The 23928-nt window shown below is 36.1% G+C and overlaps 1 non-coding gene across 1 annotated transcript; it reads right to left on the bottom strand.

Annotated features, from left to right (window-relative positions):
- Positions 1–495: 495 nt before the first annotated feature.
- TRNAE-UUC (transfer RNA glutamic acid (anticodon UUC)) lies at positions 496–567 on the bottom strand. Its single transcript has one exon. It is a non-coding gene; the product is annotated as a tRNA-Glu (tRNA).
- Positions 568–23928: the final 23361 nt, after the last annotated feature.

The following is a 23928-nucleotide window of genomic DNA, read 5'->3' as shown; positions in this document are numbered from 1 at the left end:
TTTCTATACAAAGTGTATTTCTGTTTGCTGAGGAAACCACTTTTTAAAAAATTCTTTCCAGAGTTAATGTGAAATACATAGTATATCTTATATTCTTTCAGTTTAAACAGGAGCTTAGCATCTTATTATTATTTTCTTATTGACAGTCATCATGTATTTTGATCTTAATTATCACATTTACATTTTTATTTTTATACTATGCTGTGCTGTGCAAGTCATGTCCAACACTTTGTGACCCCATGGACTGTAGCCCACCAGGCTTTTCAGTTCATAGAGTTATCCAAGCAAGAATACTAGAGTGGGTTGCCATTTTCTTCTCCAGGGAGTCTCCCCAACCCAGGGATTGAACCCAGGTCTCCAGCATTGCAGGTGGATTCTTTACCATCTGAGCCACCAGGGAAGCCCATTGTTATATGATATCTTCTTTCAAAAACATATTTTTTCATTTAATTTAATTTTATTTTTGGTTGTGCTGTGTAGCTTGTGGGATTTTAGTTCCCTGACCAGGGATTGAACCTGTGTCACAGCAGTGAAAGTGCTGAGTCCTAACCACTGGACCACCAGGAAACTCCCTGCGGCTGCTGCTGCTGCTAAGTCACTTCAGTCGTGTCCGACTCTGTGTGACCCCATTGACGGCAGCCCACCAGGCTCCCCCGTCCCTGGGATTCTCCAGGCAAGAACACTGGAGTGGGTTGCCATTTCCTTCTCCAATGCATGAAAGTGAAAAGTGAAAGTGAAGTCACTCAGTAGTGTCCAACTCTGGCGACCCCATGGACTGCAGCCTACCAGGCTCCTCCATCCATGGGATTTTCCAGGCAAGAATACTGGAGTGGGATGCCATTGCCTTCTCTGAGGAAACTCCCTAAAAACATATTTTTAAGGAGATTTAGAAAATGTTTTATTTAAGATAGTTATTTCTCCAAACAGAAGCATTATTATTTTATTAGTTAACTAAGAATACTTAAAAATAAATTCATCAATAAATTTTCAGAAAACCTAATCTTGAGGATGAAAAATTTTGGCAAGCTGAAAAAGTTACGGTCTATGAATGGAAAGCATTAAAAACATTAAAAATAATATATACAATCATACAATACCAATATGATTACCATCTTTTCTTGTAAAATGAGGTATGTTACTAATTGCCAAAATGATACAGAGCCAATATAAACAAATTATATAGGAACAGCTTAGTTAGCAATAACATCACTTACTTAGAACATGTAATTCTAAAATCAAGTTTGCATGTAATTTCCTGATTGATTTATTCTATGACTCCTTAACTTTTACAGGGTAATGCATAATTTCTGCACTCTAATTTCATTATTTTAAACTAGTATTCCAAGCAGGCATGCACACATGTGAACACAAACGCATATACACACATAAATGCTTGCAATAATGTTCTCTTGCACAGACTCTTTACATACTCCTTTCCACAAGCATTTTCAAATGATATGGTGATAAATATATGGTGATAAATTTCTTACAGTTTTATTTCTACTCACCAACTGTTTTTCACTAATATTTTCTTTTTGACCTCTCTAAAGAATTCTCTGCAAGGAGATCAAACCAGTCAATCCTAGAGGAAATAAACCCTGAATATTCATTGGAAGGACTGATGCCTAAATTGAAGCTCCAGTACTTTGGCCACCGGATATGAAGAGCTGACTCATTAGAAAATACACTGATGCTGGGAAAGATTGAAGGCAGGAGAAGGGAACGACAGATGATGAGATGGTTGGATGACAACACCGACTCGATGGACATGAGTTTGAGCAGGCTCCAGGAGTTGGTGATGGACAGGGAATGCTGGCATGCTGCAGTCCATGGGGTCACAAAGAGTTGGACTTGACTGAGCAACTGAACTGACTGAAAGAATTCTTACATAAAAGTAAAATTCATAAATGTGCAGTGACAAATTTAAGGTGTAATAATTTATATGAAGATTCATTTATAAATAGACTTCTCAATGACCCAAGTGTGAATTTTGGTCATTTAACTTATATACTTAACACATGAGTTTATAATTTTAGAAAAGGAATAGTGGAGAGAGAATCAAATAAAACTTCTTAATTTGTCAACTAAAGGACTATAAGAACATAGTTTTGGATAGCATGTAAAATAGCATTTAGATAAATACAAAGATGAAAATATTTGCTAATTTATACTCAGAGGAAAAATATACATTGACATCTGACTTTTCAAAAAGGATAAAAACAAAGTAAAAATAGGATAAAATACACAAAAATATGGATTGCCATTTTGGAAATCTTGAAAAAAATAAACAACTTATATTCATCAAAATTATCCCTCAGAAATGAACATTCCTCAAAAGAAACTTCTGGGCCCAAAAGTTTTAACCAAACATCTAAAGAAAGCTAACATCATATTTACACATTATTTTCAAAAAAAAGAAAAAGAATACTTCCCACTTCATTTTATGAGTCTGTTATTACCCTAATACCAAAACTAGACAATAAGTACAAAAAAAAGAAACAAAACAAAACAAAACCTCTCCAAGGTTTTGCTCATAAACTTCCATGCAAAATGCATTAAAATATTAGTAAATTAAATTTAGAAATGTATAAAAAGAATTTATGTATGAAGGCTAAATCAGGTTTCTACATTTTTTTTGTTGTTGTTGTTGTTCTCTGCAAACAGATACTTCTTACTTCTTCCTTTCCAATTTGGATGTCTTTTATTTCTATCTCTTGTCTAATTCTTTGGATTAGGACTTCTAGTACTATGTTAAACAGAAGTGTCAAGGGTGGGCACTGGATCTTGGAGGAGAAGTTTTCAGTTCCTTACCCCCACCCCTGGAAATGAATTCACAGGCTCACAACCAACTAATCTTCAGCAAGTTTGCTAATAATATACAACGGAAAAGGATAAAATCTCTTCAACAAATTGTGTTAGGAAAACTGGCTGTTCACATGCAGAACAATGAAATTCAACCCTTATCTCACACCATATACCAAAAAACCCCTCAAATCATTTAAACAAAATACCCGAATCCATAAATTTACCAAAAGAAAACATGGGGAATATTTTTTTATTTTCCACACTGGCTTTAGCAACTATTTTTTTGGATATGATACCAAAAGAACAGGCAACCAAATTAAAAATAATCAAGTCTGATAGCATCTAACTATTAATACAAAGCTTCCACAGAGTAAAAGAAATAATCAACAAAGTAAAAAGGCAATTTACTAAATGGGAGAAAGCATTGCAAACCCTGTATTTGATAATTTTCAAAATATATAAGGAAATCATATAACTCAATAGTGAGAAACACACTGATCAAACAGTGGACAAAAGATTTGAATAGATATTTCTCCAAAGAAGATATACAAATGGTGGCCAATAGGCATATCAAAGATGCTCTACCTTGTTAATCATCATTGAAATGCAAATCAAAGCAACAGTGAGATATCACCTCACATCTGTTAGGGTAGCTATTAAAAAGTCAAAAGGCAATACATTTCAGCAAGTTTGTGGAGAAATTGAAACCTTTCTACATTATTGGTAAGAAAATAAAACAGTAAGTATTAGTATGGAAAACAGTTTTGAGGCTACTCAAAAATTTAAAAATGGAACTATTATGTACTCCCACTCCTGTGTATCATTCAAAAGAACTAAAATCAGGATCTCAAAGAGATAGCTGCAATCTCATGTTGCTGGTATGAAACTTCACAATAACCAAGATATGGATACCAAGCAAATGTTCATCAACAGATGGAAAAACAAAATGTGCTATAGGGGAATTCCTTGGAGGGTCAGTGGTTAACACTCCATGCTTCCACTGTAGAAAGTCCAGGTTCTATTACTGGTCAGGGAACTAGAATCCTGCAAGTGGTGTGGTGCAGCCAAAAAAAAAGAAGAAAAAGAAGAAAATGTGGTATATATATATGTGTGTGTGTGTGTGTGTATATATATATATATATATGAACATTATTCAGCCTTTAAAAAGAAGAAAATTTGGCAGTTTACAGCAATATGAATGAACTTTGAAGACACTGTATTAATTGAAACAAGTCAAAGTGCAAATACAACTATATAAGGCATTTAAAATAGTCAAAGACATAGAATTAGACAATAGAATAGCTGTTACACTGGATGAAGAAAGGGGTACATGGAGAGCTGTTGTTCAATATACCTAGACTTATACAAGATGAGTAAGTTCCAGACATCTACTATACAAAGTGTCTAACAATAAGGCATTGTATACTTAAATCCAGTGAAAAAAGCCAGCAACAAAAGGTTACATCCTCTATGCACCCATTTTTATAATCTTTGCAAAATGAAATTACAGAGATGGAGAACAGATTCAGTTCAGTTCAATCGCTCAGTCACATCTGACTCTTTGAGAACTCATGGACCACAGCATGCCAGGCCTCTCTGTCCATCACCAACTGCTGGAGTTTACTCAAATTCATGTCCATTGAGTTGGTGATGCCATCCAACCATCTCATCCTCTGTCATCCCCTTCTCCTGCCTTCAATCTTTCCCAGCATCAGGGTCTTTTCAAATGAGTCAATTCTTCACATCATGTGGGGATTTTCAGCTTCAGCATCAGTCCTTCCAATGAGTATTCAGGACTGATTTGCTTTAGGATGGACTGATTGGATCTCCTTCCAGTCCAAGGGACTCTCAAGAGGCTTCTCCAACACCACAGTTAAAAAATGTCAATTTTTTTGGTGCTCAGCTTTCTTTATAGTCCAACCCTCACATCCGTACATGACTACTGGAAAAACCATAGCTTTGACTAGATGGACTTTTTTTGGCAAAGTAATGTCTCTGCTTTTTAATATGCTGTCTAGGTTGGTCATAATTTTCTTCCAAGGAGCAAATGTCTTTTAATTTCATGGCTGCAGTCACCATCTGCAGTGATTTTGGAGCCCCGCAAAATAAAGTCTCTCACTGTTTCCACTGTTTTCCCATCTATTTGCCATGAAGTGATGGGACCAGATGCCATGATCTTCGTTTTCTGAATGCTGAATTTTAAGCCAACTTTTTCTCTCTCCTCTTTCTCTTTCATCAAGGGGCTCTTTAGTTCTTCACTTTCTGCCACAAGGGTCGTATCATCTGCATATTTGAGGTTATTGATATTTCTCCTGGCAATCTTGATTCAGGCTTGTGCTTCATCCAGCCCAGCATTTCTCATGATGTACTCTGCATACACCTTGAACAAGCAGGGTGACAATATACAGCCTTGATGTACTCCTTTCCCAATTTGGAACCAGTCTCTTGTTCCATGTCCAGTTCTAACTGTTGCTTCCTGACCTGCATACAGATTTCTCAGGAAGCAGGTCAGGTGGTGTGGTATTCCCATCTCTTGAAAGAATTTTCCACAGTTTATTGTGATCCACACAGTTACAGGCTTTGGCATAGTGAATAAAGAAGAATTAGATGTTTTTTCTGGAACTCTCATGATTTTTTGATGATCAACGGATGTTGGCAATTTGATCTCTGGTTCCTCTGCCTTTTCTAAATCCAACTTGAACATCTTGAAGTTCATGGTTCATGTAATATTGAGCCTGGCTTGGAGAATTTTGAGCATTACTTTGCTAGCATGTGAGATGGGTGCAATTTGCGGTAGTTTGAGTATTCTTTGGGATTGGAATGAAAACTGACCTTTTTCAGTCCTGTGGCAGATTAGAGTTTGCCAAAGACTAGGTAAGAAAGGGGTAAGAGGGTTGGTTATAAAAGTGGAGAATGAAAAATCCTTGTCTTGAAACTATTTTGAATGGGTTGGTGGTCAACTTTATATGCTATATATATATATATATATATATATATGATAAAATTACATAGAACTAAATACATACACACCGTCGTGATTATCTGGGTCATGAAGCTCTTTTTTGTACAGTTCTTCCAGTGGTCATGTATGGATGTGAGAGTTGGACTGTGAAGAAGGCTGAGCACTGAAGACCTGATGCTTTTGAACTGTGGTGTTAAAGACTCTTGAGAGTCCCTTGGACTGCAAGGAGATCCAACCAGTCCATTCTGAAGGAGATCAGCCCTGGGATTTCTTTGGAAGGAATGATGCTAAAGCTGAAACTCCAGTACTTTGGCCACCTCATGTGAAGAGTTGACTCATTGGAAAAGACTCTGATGCTGGGAGGGATTGTGGGCAGGAGGAGAAGGGGACGACAGAGGATTAGATGGCTGGATGGCATCGCCGACTCGATGGACATGAGTTTGAGTAAACTCCGGGAGTTGGTGATGGACAGGGAGGCCTGGTGCGCTGCGATTCATGGGGTTGTGAAGAGTTGGACATGACTGAGCAATTGAACTGAACTGAACTGAGATACGTACACATACACACACACACAAATGGATGCATTTAAAATGGTGATCCGAGTAAGTTCTATTGATTATATCAATGTAAGTTTCTTTGTTTTAATATTGTACTATATTTAAGCATGAAGTTGACTTTAGAAAAACTGGGTAGATAAATGGTATATGAGATGAGTTCATATTATTTCTTACAGTGGCATTCCAATCTATAATAATTTCAAAACAAAAGTGGTAAAGGACCTCCTGGTAGCAACAAATGCACTCAAAGACCAGATTTTGGTCTCTAATGATACTCTAGGGCCAGGGCAGAGAAAATACAGAACTATCCTGGACCATACTGTAGTGTCAGAATTTAAGAAAAGGCATTAAAAAGACACAGGAAACAATATGATACCCCTGTTGAAAAAAATTAGCTAAAAAGTAAATATGATATATATATAATTTATAATATAAATTTGCATTATTTATAATTTATATATAAAATACATACAGTTAAACCATTAGTGTAAAATAAACATCCATATTTATATAAATAAATAATTGAATAAATGAAGAAGGAAAAAACTCTGTCTTGTGAAATGAATTACAGTGCTTTCTTTACATACTAACTCCCTCCAGGCATGGTGTTTGATTCTTACATACCCTCTTCTCCAAAGAGAAGAATGATCTCCCCTCAGTAACTTGCTTCCCAAAAATAGAATATGGAAAGGAAAAAAGAAACACAATTCTATATTGTAGATACCCACTAAATATCACCTTACCCTGGTGATTAATGCCTTCACCATATATCTAACCCAAAGTTAACATCACCACTGCTAAGTCATACTGATAGCATGCATTTTTAATATAATGTGATAAGGAAACCCAGGGTCAGAACTAACCATAAGAAACATATCAGAAAATCCCAAGTTGAGCAAGATTTTCAAAATATCTAGTTAATGCTCCTCAAAACCATCAAGATCATGAAAAACAAGGACAATCTGAGAAACTGCCATGGATACTAAAGATATATGGTTTCAAATGTAACATATATTGAATAAGATCCTAGAAGAGAAAAAGATAATAAGTGAAAACAAATGAAATCTGAATAAAATATGGAAATTTAGGTACCATTGTAGGTTTCTTGTTGTTATTGTTATTCAGTCGCTAAGTCATGGCCAACTCTTTGCGACCCCATGGACTGCAGCATGCCAGGCTTCCCTGTCTTTCACCATCTCCCAGAGTTTGCTCAAGCTTATGTCCATTGAGTCGGTGATGGTAACAAATCATCTCATCCTCTGCTGCCCCCTTCTCCTGCCCTCAATCTTTTCCTGCATCAGGATATTTTCCAATGAATTGGTTCTTTGCATCAGGTGGTCAAAGTATTGGAGCTTCAGCTTCAGCATCAGTGCTTCCAATGAATATTCAGGGTTTATTCCCTTTAGGATTGACTGGTTTGATCATCTTGATCTTTAACTGACTCTCAAGAGTCTTCTTCAGCACCAGAATTCTGTTCAGCACTCAGTCTTTTTGTGGTCTAACTCTCACATCCATTCATAACTACTGGAAAAACCATAGTTTTGGCTACACAGACCTTTGTCAGCAAAGTGATATCTCTGCTTTTTAATACACTATCTAGATTTGTCATAGCTTTGTCTTTTGGATATGTCTTTCCAAGGAATAAGCATCCATTCTATAGTACTCTAACTATAGGGTAAACTGAGTGAAAAGCATATAGAATATTTCTCTATTATCTTTGCAACTTTTTTCTATAAATATAAAGTTATTCTAAAATAAAACTCTTGTTAAAAACTAAATATAATTAAAAATCCAATTTTTTAGTGACACTAGTCTCATTTCAATTACTCAGTAGTCACATGTGGCTACTATACTGCACAGCAGAGATACAGGATATTTCCCACATGATATCAGTACACTTAGCATAATATCTCTCCCCTGTCCAACTTTCCCCCAAAGCCTCACTTATCAAGATGAGCTTTTACTCCAATCATTGAGATCCAAAAACAATTTTGACTAATCACTAATCAACAGAGACTAATTACGCATAAACAGGTGGTCAATAGTGGGATAAACCCATAATCTAAGTCTGAAGGCAAGGCATCTAACACCTAATCTTCAACTGTAATGTTTGATGCCCCTATTAACCACTCCTAGAATTGCACTAAACCTCATCTATTTAACCTTCATAGGATCATAGAGAATACAGGCAGTAAAGGGAGCCTGGTAGACCTGCAGAAAAGTGAAATGGCTTTCCCTGCCACAAGCTTCCTCAACCAACCTTGGACAATGTCTCCTGTACTTGAGTTTGGCTCAAAATTCTGAAATACATTTACTGAGCAGCAAACCCCTCCAAGCACTTACCCTTAAAAATTACACTAACTACAACTTCCCAATACCACAAAGAAACTTTCATAACAGTCCCCTGGTAAGACCAAAGGTTTCTGAGGCAACAGGGAAAGCTTAAGTGTGGGACACCACACAATAAGGAAAGGAAACAGAAATAGCCATGTCCAAGGAATTATCCACACAAAATTGTGTGCAAAACAAAACAGAACCAAGGAGTTGTTACATAAATGGACTAAAAATGGCATCTGTATATTGGCCCCTATGTTGGTTAATTTTTCATAGGAGGTTAAGATAACAAGCTCAAAAGCAACCAGCACAAAACTCAAATTGTTGAAGATCTAACTACTTGAAATATAGCCCAATCAGATATACAGCATTTAGAGTCTGCCTTCTTTCCATATCACATGAAATTTCACCCAACATCTGTTAGTCATACAAGGACAGACCATTTAGCTATAGAAAACCATCAACTGTTACTGTCCTTCAGAGCCCTCTGATTCAGAGTATTCCCCCCCTGCTGTTAAGTGACATCATCTGGACAGGGAAGTTCCCTCTCCCCTGGGAGTTCCCTTCTGTTTCCATTTCTCGGCAATGGCCCTGCACTGCTGTCTCTGAAAGTCTTCTGCTATAAATGCTCATCTCCCTCAGGCAGTCCTGTCCAAGTGGCCACCCAATAAACCTCAGGCAGTATTGTGCAATATTGCCTTTTCATGGCCATTTCTTTTCCTTGATCAGCCCTGAAATCCTTGATATCTACTCTCAGCTTTCAGCCATCACTTCATACCTCTATCATGAAGACAATCTCTATATTCTTGCACTTTTCTAAGCAGTAGACTATTGTTTCTTGTTTCTTCATAACTGTTACCTTTCTAAGAAGGGACATACTTTATTATTTAAACAAAATATTATACAGAAAAGCAGGGCCTACAAGTAAAAACGAATTTGTAAAGTATCAGATGTTTGTTGAATGCTTATAGCTGTAGCATCAAATGTCAGTTGTTTACCTGTCATACTAGTAAGTAAAGATGGCAGAATGGCAGAGTAAGATCTATGTAAAAATTTACTATTTCCATTGGAGAAGCATTTTCTTCTTATTATTATTTTGGTAAAGTGTATGGAAGTGATTCCTAGAAATCTGTCATCTTCTATATGATCTCAATTTTCCTCAACAGTCATTGCTATTTAGCATTTTAAACAATGTAATTCTCAGTGGGCCCTGGGGCTGTTGTATGTTTTTTTAAGACTACAGGGTATCAGAGTTTCAAGATAGCATTATTAGAATAGAACCTTATATCAAGCATTTCAAAAAATCACTGTTGTATAACAGCTTGAAAGCTCTGGGCTTTGTTAAGTAGATAGCATCACAGCTTGTCAGAATCATCAGCCACCAACTGGGATTGTGATATGAGGGTTTAAAGAAGCATTGTTACTTTCCAGTAGAAGGCATTAATATTTAAAATGGTAGTTTTCACCTTTTTTTATATTTCTCTGAATTGAGTTACTTGATTGTTTAATTCTGGGCAAAACCTTTCATAAGCTACTGTGAATTTAATCATTGTATTCCTTTCCCAAATGCTAGCCTTTATAAAATAGTTTCCACTTACATATTTTTTTCAGTTTAAGCATTTGCAGCTAAAGAACAATTATAGTCATTCTGTTTCAAACTTTAAAAAATTAATTCAAATAGTAACAAAAGACATTTTCCCATCTCTTCCAATTTTATCATTGGTAGTCTCAATACCAGGTAATTGTATCAGGCAAAATGACAAAACTTATTTAATAAATTGGACATGCCATTCTATAAACTAAACCTAAAGTGAATGGCATATTATTTTGTCACAATGCTTTTATTCTGCACTGTATTTGGTTGAAACATTCAAATGAGGGAAACAGTTTAAATATGACATTTTTCATGTGCTTTATCACTATAATAATTACTTTTAAATTGTTCAAATGAGATAATTTGTAGTATAAAAATTGTAAAATTTACTTTCTTAAGTACAAATATATTCTTTGACCTAAGATTTAAATACTCAGTTCTATAACTTGTATATGTTTTTTGACTTGGGCAATACTGTAGGCGCTCCACCTATAGCCGTAGTTAAATTGCTCAGTCACGTTTGACTTTTTGAGAGCCCATGTACTGCAGCATGCCAGGCTTCTCTGTCCATCACCAATTCCCAGAGTTTACACAAACTCATGTCCATTGAGTCAGTGATGCCATCCAACCATCTCATCCTCTATAGTCCCCTTCTCCTCCCGCCCTCAATCCTTCCTAGTAACAGAGTCTTTTCCGAAGAGTCAGTTCTTTGCATCAGGTGGCCAAAGTACTGGAGTTTCAGCTTCAGCATCAGTCCTCCCAATGAATATTTAGACTGATTTCCTTGAGGATGGACTGGTTGGATCTCCTTGCTGTCCAAGGGACTCTCAAGAGTCTTCTCCAACACTGCAGTTCAAAAGCATCAATTCTTTGGCACTCAGCTTCTTTATAGTCCAACTCTCACACCCATATGTAACTACTGGAAAAACCATAGTTTGACTAGATGGACCTCATTGGCAAAGTAATGTCTCTGCTTTTTAGTAGGCTGTCTAGGTTGGTCATAGCTTTTCTTCCAATGAGCAAGTGTCTTTTAATTTCATGGCTGCAGTCACTATCTGCAGTGATTTTGGAGCCCAAGAAAATAAAACCTCACTGTTTTCATTGTTTCCCCATCTATTTGCCATGATGTGATAGGACCAGATGCCATGATCTTAGTTTTCTAAATGTTAAGTTTTAAGCCAACATAGCCTTAAGGCCTTAACAGTTCTGGTATCTGGTATCCAGGACAAATTCCAGGTTTCCCTTGTGGCTCAGCTGGTAAAGAATCTGCCTGCAATGCAGGAGACCTGGGTTTGATCCCTAGATTGGGAAGATCCCCTGGAGAAGGGAAAAGCTACCCACTTCAGTATTCTGGCCTGGAGAATTGCATGGACTGGATAGTCCATGGGGTCACAAAGTGTGGGACATGCTTTCGTTTCACTTTCAGGACAACTTCCAGTTGCCACTATCCATCCCTCTGCCTGAGGGCTTTCTCCAGGGAAGGCTACCAGATGCCATCAGAACAGACAGTTCCCAACTGGGAGTCTTAAATATTCTGTACCAACTTGCCATCTTTTGGATACAATAACAAATGTGTGTTCTTCACTGTCTCATGCTGTTACTGGCTTCATAACATTTTGGGGCTTCTTTCTTTTTCCTATTTCAATTTTCCACTGTCCTACCAGTGTGTCTGCATCTCTCAAATAAACTACTTATATTTGAATTCTTATGTCATGGTTGTTTAAAACATTCATCACTACTTTGATAGTGTTCTCTCCCTCCCATCAACAAACTGTCAATTTCCATTTGTTTATTCTCAGTATACATGAATTTTTCTATTCTTATAATAACCCAGAATAGCTCTCCCACCTATTTCTTTTTAAACATCATATTCCCCTCCATATTTCTACAGTTCTCTGCTCATCTTCAGTAAACACTTCTTGATATTAATAGCATTTCTTATAAAGGAGCACCTCCCCACAGCTTATTTAGTTTTCAGCCCATTCCAATGCAGCAAAAGCCTCTTACTCCTCCAGATTAGGAAACATTTCCTTGCCAAAGTAATTTTATTTTTAAATCTGATGAGCATGTCTCTGTCTTCATCTATCTCAATATCCCAGGAGAATCTGGTGCTGTTGAACATATCCTACTTCCTACATATATCCTGATACATGCATTGTACAAGCCATAAACATCCCTTTAAGTTTTACTTTCCAATATTTGTAAATGGAGAAACTATTTACCCAGAGTCTGAAAACAAATACTTATGAGATCTATATGATTTGCTTTCTCTACATATTCCAAATAGTTAATGTATTAAAAAAAAAACAAAAGTAAAAACAAACAAACAAAAGCATGTTTGTTTACAGTATTTCATTTCTCCACATTCTCTAAGTTTTTAACATCTTCCCAGCTTCACCATGAAATTCTGGACCAGTTCACCATCATCCTAAGCCTGAATAATAAAATAAATTTCCATTTGGTATCTGATTCTATGCTTCCTGCCTCTCCCTAGTTTATTCTTCACATAGGAACCTGAATGACTTTTTTTTGTTAACAAAAACCTAGTGCTGTAAGGATTACAATTTCAATTTGTTCCTATAGCCTAAAAGTCCAGCAGAATCTGGCTTTGCATTAGCTTTTAAATATCATTTCCTAACATTTGCTTTTTTGTATAAGCTTCTGCTACACAATCAGAGTAGAATCAGATATTTTGAAACTATGTTAAAGAGGATAAAATATCAAAAACAAATTATATATGAAAGTGTTACTATTTAGAATGAGCAAAGAAATAATAAAAAGTACACATTTTTGAAAACATACATTCTAAGAACATCATAACATAGAGAAAAACAACACAATATTATATCATTATTAACTTCTTGAACTACTTTACAGTTTTTTCCTCTGTTTGCTGAATATTCTAATTGTCTTTTCATATCAGAATAATTTTGTAATGTAGTTTTCTAAAGAGATAGTAGAAAGATAATTCAGTCTCATTTCATAATTGGGATTTGTTTATTATGTATTTTTGATGGGTAACCACAAAATTTAACTATGGAAGTACTCTGGTTTGTGTGCCTGTCAAACACATAGATTCTGACCATTTTAGTTTTAGGTTTTGCCAATCAAATAAGAAAAATGAATAGATTCTGTATTTATAATTTTATATACCACAGTATCAATACCTGATACATGAGAACTTCTATTTCAACTAGGCATCAATGAGAACTAAATCTTTCATATTATGACAGGTAAATTTTTCTACAAACTGTGTCCTGTTTGTGTTCAAGTTTTGTTCCTCCTATTTTGTACTCCATCCTTCCAGTATGTGGCACCAAAGTGCACATCCTTTTTAAGGTCATAATTACGATGTATCCATATCATGGATGAAGGAGATTCCTAGAAGCTATTTTCATGCAAGAATGGTTAGGAATAATTTACCTGCATACTGAAGAGATTGATTATATATATATATGTGTGTATATATATATATATATATATATATGAACATACATACATACATACACACACACACACACACACACACACACACATATATATATATATGTTGTTGTTTAGGTGCTAACTCATGTATACCATCTTGTGACCCCATGGACTATAGCCCACCAGGATCCTCTGTCCATGGAATTTCCCAGGAAAGAAGACTGGAATGGGCTGTCATTTCCTTCTCTAGAGGATCTTCCTGACTCAAGGATCCAACCAATTTCTCCTGCACTACAGGAAGATTCTTTACCACTGAGCCACAAGGGAAGCCCTATACATATAAAACATATATTATAAATAACAGATTTAGTTCTCATTTACACGTAGTTGAAATAGAAGTTCTCACCCATCAAGTATTGATACTGTGGTGTGTGTATGTGTATATATATATATATATATATATATATATATACATACTGCTAAATTCAAATCAAATGTATCACCAATTAAACATAGATCCAGACAATGAATAAATGAGTGAATGAACAATACTTGTCTCCTTCACAGCTCTGGACATTTACTTTAGGAAGTAATTAAAATATAGCTCTTAGAATATACTCAACATGAATTTGAATCACTGCCCTGCTGCTTATTAATCTTTCTTATTCTCAGTTGGATTAAATAGAAAAGAAATAATAAGATAGAATTATCTAATATGAGTGATCACATTATGTGTAAATGGTCCAACTTTCTAATTAGAGATTATCAGATTGGATAAAATAGCAAGGACAATAAAGAACTCAAGTAATAAATAGTTTAAAAGAATGAAAACTCACAAGTATAGGTAAAGATTTCAATAGTTCAGCTTAGTGCTAAGCATGTTGTGGCTTAGTCACTGTCATGTCTGACACTTTGGGATCCCATGGACTATAACCTGCCAGGCTCTTCTGTCCACAGGGATTTTCCAGGCGAGAACACAGGAGTGGGCTGCCATGACCTCCTCCAAGGTATCTTCCCAACCCATGGATTAAATCCAGGTCTTGTGCATTGCAGGTGGATTATTTATCATCTGAGCCACCAGGGAAGACCAAGACACTAGAGTGGGTAGCCTATCCCTTCTCCAGGGGAACTTCCTAACCCAGGAATCAAACCAGGGTCTCTTGCATTGCAGGGGGATTCTTTTTTAAATAACTGATAAACCAGGGAGGCAAGAAAACAATGACATAGATAAGTTAAATAAAAGAAATGCAAAAAAGCAAAATGGCTGTCTGAGGAGGCCTTACAAATAGCTATGAAAAGAAGAGAAGCAAAAACAAAGGAGAAAAGGAAAGATATAAGCATCTGAATGCAGAGTTCCAAAGAATAGCAAGGAGAGATAAGAAAGCCTTCCTCAGTGATCAATGCAAAGAAATAGAGGAAAACAACAGAATGGGAAAGATTAGAGATCTCTTCAAGAAAATTAGAGATACTAAGGGAACGTTTCATGCAAAGATGGGCTTGATAAAGGACAGAAATGGTATGGACCTAACAGAAGCAGAAGATATTAAGAAGAGGTGGCAAGAATACACAGAAGAACTGTACAAAAAAGATCTTCATGACCCAGATAATCACAATGGTGTGATCACTGACCTAGAACCAGACATCCTGGAATGTGAAGTCAAGGGGGCCTTAGAAAGCATCACTATGAACAAAGCTAGTGGAGGTGATGGAATTCCAGTTGAGCTATTTCAAATTCTGAAAGATGATCCTGTGAAAGTGCTGCATTCAATATGCCAGCATATTTGGAAAACTCAGCAGTGGCCACAGGACTGGAAAAGGTCAGTTTTTAGTCCAATCCCAAAGAAAGGCAATGCCAAAGAATGCTCAAACTACGGCACATTTGCACTCATCTCACACGCTAGTAAAGTAATGCTCAAAATTCTCTAAGCCAGGCTTCAGCAATACATGAACCATGAACTTCCAGATGTTCAAGCTGGTTTTAGAAAAGGCAGAAGAATCAGAGATCAAATTGCCAACATCTGCTGGATCATGGAAAAAGCGAGAGAGTTACAGAAAAACGTCTATTTCTGCTTTATTGACTATGCCAAAGCCTTTGACTGTGTGGATCACAATAAACTGTGGAAAATTCTGAAAGCGATGGGAATACTAGACCACCTGGCCCGTCTCTTGAGAAACCCATATACAGGGCAGGAAGCAAAAATTAGAACTGAACATGAAACAACAGACTGGTTTCAAATAGGAAAAGGAGTACGTGAAGGCTGTATATTGTCACCCTGCTTACTTAACTTATACGCAGAGTACATCATGAGAAATGTTGGGCTGGATGAAGCACAAGCTGGAATCAAGATTGCCAGGAGAAATATCAATAATCTCAGATATGCAGTTGACACCACCCTTATGGCAGAAAGTTAAGAGGAACTAAAAATCCTCTTGAAGAAAGTGATAGAGGAGAGTGAAAAATTTGGCTTAAAGCTCAACATTCAGAAAACAAAGATCATGGGATCTGGTCCCATTACTTCATGGGAAGTAGATGGGGAAACACTGGAAACAGTGTCAGACTTTATTTTGGGGGGCTCCAAAATCACTGCAGATGGTGATTGCAGCCATGAAATTAAAAGATGCTTACTCCTTGGAAGGAAAGTTATGACCAACCTAGATAGCATATTCAAAAGCAGAAACATTACTTTGTCAACAAAGATCCATCTAGTCAAGGCTATGTTTTTTCCAGTGGTCATGTATGGATGTGAGAATTGGACTGTGAAGAAAGCTGAGTAATGAAGAATTGATGATTTTGAACTGTGGTGTTGGAGAAGACTTTTGAGAGTCCCCTGGACTGCAAGGATAATGCAATGGGATATTACTCAGCCATAAAAAGGAACACATTTGAGTCAGTTCTAATGAGGTGGATGAACCTAGAGACTATTGTACAGAGTGAAGTAATCAGAAAAAGAAAAGCAAATATTGTATACTAATGCATATATACGGAATCTAGACAGATGGTACTGATGAAATTTTTTGTGGGGCAGCAGTGGAGAAACAGACAAAGAGAACAGACTTATGGACATGGTGGGGAGGAGGAAGGAAAGGGTGGAATCTATGAAGAAAGTAACATGGAAACTTACATTAAAATAAGTAAATAAGTAAAATAGATAGCCAATGGTAATTTGCTATATGACTCAGGGAACTCAAACCAGGCTCTGTAACAACCTAGAGGGGTGAGATGAGGAGGGAGTTGGGAGGGAGGTTCAAAAGGGAGGGGACATATGTATACTTATGGTTGATGTCTGGCAAAAACCAACACTATTCTGTAAAGCAATTATCCCACAATTAAAAGATAAATAAATTAAAAAAAAAATTTTTTTAAGTTCTTCACATAAGGTGGAAAATGTAATTATGTGAGGTGATGGTTGTTAACTAAACTTATTGTGATAATCATTTTGCAGTTCAGGCATATTTCAAATCATTATGCTGTAAACATGAAATTAATTTAATATGCTAAGTCAATTATATATCAATAAAACTATGAAAAAATGAGTTAAAAAAAAATAGAGGTGCCAATTACCATGAATGGTCAGCTATTTAGAAAGAGAATGTGAGTTATTAAGCTTCTTGTTTTCTTTTACTTTTTCAAGAATACACAATATTCTTGAAACAATAGTGAATAATATTCTATATTTATGTACATGTTTATAATTTTTGTGTGTTCTTTTTTAATTTTGAATATCCAGAGTTCCTTTAGTTGTATTTTTCCAGAATTCATAATTATAAACCTCAGTTTAACTTGTTGGTATGAGGTTCATAATGTATAATCATTTTTTAAAGGGCCTCCAAAATATACAAGTCTGCAGATATGTGCAATAATTTGGAATATTTGCTTTAAGTCAAAAGAGGTAAATATAATTTAAATATGCTAATTGGAAGTAATTTGCATAATAATGATATGTATCATTACAAGATACACTTAAAAGCTTAGTAGCCTGGCCTCTTTAAAAGACATTTAAGATACATAAATATTCATATAGCATTTCTACTGTGCTTTCAATTAGCAAAATATTGTGAGCTACTCTCAGTCAATGTTTGGGAAAATTTTAACAGTTTAACTTTTAACTTTTGGATGACTGAGCAATTACGAATATTTTTATAAATCTTGGATGTACATTTTATAGTATAATTATCATTAGTAATGAAAGTATTAAGAATTTAGTAAACATGTTGAATAAGTACAAAATAATAAAGCAAAAAAAAAGCACATGCAAAAAAGTTACCAAAATAGCTTAGCTTATGATTAAATTAATCTCTTTCCACTTGTGGAGACAGCAATTTTTGTGAATGGTCAGCTATCGATAGAGAAAATGGGAGATAATAAACTTGATTATCTTTCAATTTTTCAAGATATCTCTCAAAATAAGTGGTAAAAGAACAATGTAACTAGTAACTGCTTAACAATAAACAGTAAAATAATGTTATTAACAATAGTCAATTTTTGAGTACATTCTCTGCTGAACACTATTAAGAACAGTGTTCTTCAAACACTGTTTGAAGAACCCTGTTGTTATTGTTGTTTAGTCACTAAGTTGGCTCCGACTATAGCCTGTCAGGCTCCTCTGTTCATGGGATTTCTCAGGCAAGAATAATGAAGTGCGTTGCTGTTTCCTTCTCCAAGGGATCTTCCCTACCCTGGGGTTGAACCCATGTCTCCTGCATTAGCAGATGGATTCTTACCACTGAGCCACTGGGGAAACTCCACCAAGAACTTTACAGGACTTTAATTTTACACTGTTCTTCTGAAGAAGAAGCTATTAATAGCTCTAAGATCATGCCATCTGGTCCCATGACTTCATGGGAAATAGATGGGGAAACAGTGGAAACAGTGGCAGACTTTATTTTTGGGGGGCCCCAAAATCACTGCAGATGGTGATTGCAGTCATGAAATTAAAAGACGCTTACTCCTTGGAACGAAAGTTATGACTAACCTAGATAGCATATTGAAAAGCAGAGACATTACTTTGCCAACAAAGGTCCGACTAGTCAAGGCTATGGTTTTTCCAGTCGTCATGTATGGATGTGAGAGTTGGACTGTGAAGAAAGCTGAGCGTCGAAGAGTTAATGCTTTTGAACTGTGGTGTTGGAGAAGACTCTTGAGAGTCCCTTGGACTGCAAGGAGATCCAATCAGTCCATCCTAAAGGAGATCAGTCCTGGGATTTCATTGGAAGGACTGATGCTGAAGCTGAAACTCCAATACTTTGGCCATCTCATGAGAAGAGTTGACTCCTTGGAAAAGACCCTGATGCTGGGAGGGACTGGGGGCAGGAGGAGAAGGGGACGACAGAGGATGAGATGGCTGGATGGCATCACCAAGTAGATGCAGATGAGTTTGGGTAAACTCCGGGAGTTGGTGATGGACAGGGAGGCCTGGCGTGCTGCAATTCATGGGGTCGCAAAGAATCGGACATGACTGAGCAACTGAACTGAATATATGTATGAGAAATTGAATTTCAGAGAAGGAATAGTATGTGATTCCAGACTAGAAAGTGAAGAAGCAAGACAAACCTGTGCCCCACAATGAAGTCCTAGCACAGCCAAAATAAAAAATAAAAAAATAAAGAAAAAGAAAATGAAGAGGTCACAGTTTGAACATAGGCAAATGGGATACAAATCCCACATTCTTAATTATTATGCTTCTATCTATGTGACATAAGAATAGCAAATAAAATAAATTTACTTTCTTTACAGTCCAGCTTTGCTTTCATAATTCTAGTATATTAATGAGAAGAGTTTTAACCTGAAAGCAGTGCCAAGTACTCAATGACAGCAACATGCTGCTCAAACTATTATAGTTCTGCTCAGGCAATTCATCCTAAAGCACTACAGTGATTGTCACAATTTCATATAATTATCTGCCTTGGAAATGAAAAGACTGGAAAAACACCCATCAAATGTCTTTTTTATTTTTTCTATGAGCTTAGGACTTTCTGACAATAATTGTATATTTCAAACCTATAGCTCAAAATCCTAAGATACTGAAAAAGAATCTGAAAATTGACATTATGCATTTTACCCTACAGCAGCATGCCTTACTATATAGATGACTTCACCTATTTCAAAATATACTCCAATTTAAATCTCTTTGTCCTTGTCAAATGCCTTCATATATAGCCACTATTCTTAAATTTGGAACTAAAATAAAGTTCTTTGCTTGTGGTATCTGTTGGGGGTAGTTCTGGAGAGTGAGGTAAAAGAAAAACTAAAAATTCTTTGACCTCCCTCTATTCCAATTTTGAAACAACCTCCTCACAACAAATTCATATCACAGATGTAAGATACTCTTTGTGAAAATTTCACGAACTGGCATGGAAGATAGTTTTAAGGACTGAGGAATTACTGACGCTTATAAAGCCACAAGTAAAAGTATTTTCTTACATATTTGAGGTATACATCCATGAAGATATCAGGGAATAAAGTAAAATACAATAAAAAAACAGCTACAACAAAGTTAAATATTTTCTAATCTTTAAAAGTAACACATGCTATTTTTAAACACACAGAAAAAGATAGTTAAAAATATGAAAATGTTTTTTTAAAAAGCATGCAATTTAGAAAACATAAGAAAAATATAATACAGTCATACCAAATAATGCAAGGGACATACATATTTTTAAAAACAGAGTATTTTTATAGCAGTTTTACGTTCATAGAAAAATTTAGAAAAAGTACAGAGATACCTATATATGCCTACTATACTTCCTCTCCCTACGGATGCATAGTCTCTCCTACAATCAACATCCCGCACAGAGTGATACACTTGCTATAATTAATGAACCTACACTGACACATTTATATTGGGGCTCATTCTTGATGTTGCATATTTCTATAGGTTTTGATAAATATATAAGGATATTTATCTACTATAAGAGATTCACACAGAGCAGTTCTATTACCCTAAAAATCCTCTATGCTCTATATATTCCTTGGCTATTCATTCTTTTCTATCCTTTAATTGCTGGCATCTAATGGTATTTTTACTATCCCTAGTTTGTCTTTTCTGATAAGGCAATGGCACCCCACTCCAGTACTCTTGCCTGGAAAATCCCATGGACGGAGGAACCTGGTAGGCTCCAGTCCATGGGGTCGCTAAGAGTTGGACACGACTGAGCGACTTCACTTTCACTTTTCACTTTCATGCATTGGAGAAGGAAATGGCAACCCACTCCAGTGTTCTTGCCTGGAGAATCCCAGGGACAGAGGAGCCTGGTGGACTGCTGTCTATGGGGTTGCACAGAGTCGGACACGGCTGAAGAGACATAGCAGCAGCAGCAGTTTGTCTTTTATAGAATGTCATATAACTGGAATCACATGGGCTTCTATCACACAGTAATAGGCATTTAAGAATTCTCCATGTCTTTTTGTGTCTTGATAACCCATTTCTTTTTAGCAACTGAATACTATTTCATTGGGGGCTTCCCAGGTGGCACAGTGGTAAAGAATCCACTTGCAATGCAGGAAACATGGGTTTGCTCCTTGGGTTGGGAAGATCCCCTGGAGAAGGAAATGACAACCAATTCCAATATTCTTGCCTGGGAAATCCCATGAGCAGAGGAGCCTTGTGGGCTATAGTCCATGGGATCACAAAAGAGTTGGACACAACTTAGCAACCAAACAACAACTATTACATTGTCTGGATGTATCATAGTTTACTTATTCATTCACCTACTTGAAGGACCTCATGGTTGCTTCCAACTTTTGGCAGTTATGAATAAAGCTGCCACAAATGTTCACGTACAAGTTTTGTGTGGACATAAGTTTTCAAATCATTTGAGTAAATACCAATAAGCAAAACTGCTGGATTTGAATATGGTTTGTATGGGAGTAGAAGGTTTAGTTTTGTAAAAACTACCAAACTGTCTTTCAAAGTAACAAAGTACCATTTTGCATTCCAATCAGCAAAGAGCAAGTTCCTGCTGATCCACATGCTCACCAACATGTTTGGATTTTAGCCATTATAACAGATGTGCAATTATATCTCATTTTAATGGGGAATTCCCTAACGATGCATGATGTACAGTATTGTTTCATGTGTTTACTTGCCCTCTGGATATCTTATTTGGTGAGGTGACTGTTCACCTTCTTAACTCTTTTTTCCCCAGTTTTGTGGGAACATGATTAACTTAACGGTGTACAATACGAATGATTTGAGACATATATATTCAAAACATTTACAACAGTAGGGCTAATTAACACATCCTTTACTCAACTAATTACCATTTTGTTGTTTTTGCTGTTATGATAAGAACATTAAAGCTCTAATCTGATAGCAACTTCAAGGTATACACTACAGTATTGTTAATTATAGTCACCATTCTGTATTCCCAGATCCCCAGAACTTACATTGTAACTAAAAGTTTGTAGCCTTTGAACAACATCTCCCATTTTCCCCACCTTTCAGGCTCTGGCAACCACCATTCTACTCTTTGTCTCTATGACTTTTGATTTTTTCAGATTTCACCTATAAGTGAAACCATACAGTATCTGTCCTTCTCTATCTGACATTTCACTTAGCATAATGCCCTCAAGTTCCAACCATGTTGTTGCAAATGTTTCCTATTTCTTAAGGCTGAATTATATTCTAGTGTAAGGAATATCTTTACTTTCTCTATCCATTCATCCATAGATGGAAACTTAGGTTGTTTCCATGTCTTGAATACTGTGAATAATAATGCTGAATGAATATGAGAGTGTAGATATCCCTTCAAGGTAGTGATTTCATTTCCTTAAAATATATGGTCAGAAGTGAGATTCCTGGAGCATATGGTAGTTTTATTTTTAATTTTTTAGAAACCTCCCTACTGCCTTCCACTATGGCTTCACCAATGTACATTTCTACCAATAGTGTATCAGTGTTCTTTCTTCACATTTTGACCAGCATTTAGTACCTCTTGTCTTTTCTACAATAACCATTCTAACAGGTTTGAGATAATATTTCACTGTGGTTTTGACTTGCCTGTATGACTTTCATGTCTTCTTTGGACAAATTTCTAATCAAGTTCTCTGCTCAGTTTTTAATCAGATTCTTTCTTTTTCTTTTTTTGCTATTGAGTTTTATGAGTTTCATATATGTTCCAGGTATTACCCTCTTACCAAATGTGGTTTGCAAATATTACTCCTACCTCAGAATTTACTTTTTCATTTTAATGATTATTTCTTTTGCTGTGCAAAACTTTTTAGCTTGATATAGTTGAATTTGCTGATTTTTTGCTTTTGTTATTTTAATCAGGTTATTTTGTTATTTTAATCTAAAATTTTTGAAAATTTTGTATATGTCCATGTTTTTTGTCCATTAGACCATTCAGATATGACCTAAATCCAATCCCTTACAACTATACAGTGGAAGTGGTAAATAGATTCAAGGGATTAGATCTGACAGACAGAGTGCCTGAAGAACTATGGATGGAGGTTCATGACATTGTACAGCAGGCAGTGATCAAGACCATTCCCAAAAAAAGGAATGCAAAAAGGCAAAATGGTTGTCTGAGGAGGCTTTATAAACAGCTATGAAAAGAAGAGAAGCAAAAAGCAAAGGAGAAAATGAAAGATATACCCATTTGAATGCAGAGTTCCAAAGAATAGCAAGGAGAGAAAAGAAAGCTTTTTTCAGTGATGAATTCAAAGAAATAGAGGAAAACAATAGAATGGGAAAGACAGAGATCTCATCAAGATAATGAGAGATAGCAAGAAAATATTTCATGCAAAGATGGGCACAATAAAGGACAGAAATGGTATGGATTTAACAGAAGCAGAAGATATTAACAAGAGGTGGCAAAAAATACTCAGAAGAACTATACGAAAAAGATCTTCATGACCCAGATAATCACAATGGTGTGATCACTCAGCTAGAGTCAGACATCCTGGAATGCGAAGTCAAGTGGGCCTTAGGAAGCATTACAAAAAACAAAGCTTGTGGAGGTAATGGAATTCCAGTTGAACTACTTCAAATCCTAAAAGATGATGCTGTGAAAGTCCTGCACTTAATATACCAGCAAATTTGGAAAACTCAGCAGTGGCCACAGGACTGGAAAAGGTCAGTTTTCATTCCAATCCCAAAGAAAGGCAATGCCAAAAATTGCTCAAACTACCACACAATTACACGCATCTCACACGCTAGTAAAGTAATGCTCAAAATTCTCCAAGCCAGGATTCAACAGCATGTGAACCGTGAACTTCCAGATGTTCAAGCTGGATTTAGAAAAGGCAG

The sequence above is a fragment of the Bos grunniens genome, chromosome 14 (genome assembly GCF_055505025.1).
Source record: "Bos grunniens cultivar Pamir isolate PY7600 chromosome 14, Bosgru_T2T1.0, whole genome shotgun sequence".
NCBI lineage: Eukaryota > Metazoa > Chordata > Mammalia > Artiodactyla > Bovidae > Bos > Bos grunniens.
The sequence above is the reverse complement of the archived record's forward strand: the minus strand, read 5'-3'. Positions and strand labels throughout refer to the sequence as shown.